The sequence below is a fragment of the Vombatus ursinus genome, unplaced genomic scaffold (genome assembly GCF_900497805.2).
Source record: "Vombatus ursinus unplaced genomic scaffold, bare-nosed wombat genome assembly UNPS02014942.1, whole genome shotgun sequence".
Lineage (NCBI taxonomy): Eukaryota > Metazoa > Chordata > Mammalia > Diprotodontia > Vombatidae > Vombatus > Vombatus ursinus.
The window spans coordinates 18,246,667-18,248,451 of record NW_020954720.1 but is presented as its reverse complement, the minus strand read 5'-3'; the positions used below and the strand labels follow the sequence as shown (position 1 = coordinate 18,248,451).

At 40.6% G+C, this 1,785-nt stretch overlaps 1 pseudogene; it reads left to right on the top strand.

Moving 5' to 3' along the window:
- The first annotated feature begins 961 nt into the window (after positions 1 to 961).
- LOC114029947 lies at positions 962 to 1,496 on the top strand (annotated as a pseudogene).
- The last annotated feature ends 289 nt before the right edge of the window (positions 1,497 to 1,785 follow it).

Genomic DNA, 1,785 nt, shown 5'->3' with positions numbered 1-1,785 from the left:
CAGATTTTCCTTTGGTAATAAAAACACATTTCTTAATAAAGTAAATAAAGGCTTCCAGGGTTACCTTTCCAATAAACAAGCCTGTTTACCTTCTTCACTTCTTCCCTCCAACTCTTTATTTGTGAAGAAAACATCCCAAAACAATGGAGTCATTGTATAGTAGGTCACCTTAAAGAGCTAGTGGATTTACCATTATATACGCTAACTTATAAGACCTAAACACTTACTAGACTTATACTTCTCCATGCACTGCAATTAAACTTGATTAATCAAAGCATTCAAACAAAGCCCTCTGAAAAGAGACCATCACTTCCTTGAGCTTTAGCCATTCTGATTGGCTTTTTTCTTACTAACTCCACAAAGTTCCCTCTCTACTCAGCTGGAAGCCACAGGTCTCCCTCCTCCAACCAATCGGCATGACCCTCAAACCAATGAGGACTTGATGAAGATCAACCTCACCGGGAATGCCAAAGCCAGCTCTATGCAAGACTTTAGAACAGGCTGCTGGTGGCTAGCGCTTCTAATGAGTACTTTCTACTTTTAGCTAAAGTGATTGGTTGCTTGATTGGTGGTTTAAGTCAGAATTAATGATAAAGTTGTTCATAATATTTTTTGACTGATAATCTGTCTGATTGGAGGGCCTACGTATGCTTATTAGTTGTTTTTAAGAATATATGCATATTGCGGCAGCTAGGTGGTACAGTGGATAGAGCACCAGCTCTGAAGTCAGGAGGACCTGAGTTCAAATCTGGCCTTAAACCAAACACTTGACACTTACTAGCTGTGTGACCCTGGGCAAGTCACTTAACCCCAATTGCCTTGAAAAAAAAAAAGAAAGCTTTTGGCTTCCAGTTCGTGATGGTGAAGGCGCAACTTCTTTCAGTCATCCCTAATCCTGGTTCATCCAACACCAGCAGCCACACTGCAGCATCCAGGCCAAGTCTCCACCTTTTTCTCCGCCATGCCTCCCACGTTCAACCCGAATGAAATTAAAGTCATGTTTTTGAGTTGCACTGGTGGTGAAGTTGGTGCCACATCAGCTCTGGCCCCCAAAATTGGTCCCTTGGGTTTGTCCCCCAAAAAAGGTTGGTGATGACATTGCCAAGGCAACTGGTGACTGGAAAGGGCTAAGGATCATGGTGAAACTTACCATTCAGAACAGACAGGCCCAGATTGAAGTTGTGCCTTCTGCCTCAGCCTTGATCATCAAAGCCCTAAAGGAACCTCCTCGGGACAGAAAGAAACAGAAAAATATTAAACACAATAGAAACATCACTCTCGAGATTGTCAACATTGCTCGACAGATGAGGCACTGATCCTTGGCAAGAGACCTTTCTGGAACCATTAAAGAGATACTTGGAACAGCCCAGTCTGTTGGCTGCAACATTGATGGCAGGCATCCTCATGATGTCATTGATGACATCAATAGTGGTGCTGTGGAATGCCCAGCAAATTAAAAGCTACAAAGGAGACTATTGCAATAAATTAACATTTGACCAAAAAAAAGTACACACACACACACACACACACACACACACACACATATACATATATGTATATATACATATATATACATACACACACATATATACATATATGTATATATACATATACACACACACACACACACACATGCATGTATATACACACAGTCCAATCACAAAATGGAGGTCTAAAACAAAAAGGAATCATTTATGCTAAGTGGAAAGACTACCTGATGGTAATAAAACTTGATAAAGTGTAGTTTAAATATAAACCGGTTATATATTGATGTATAAGTGGTAG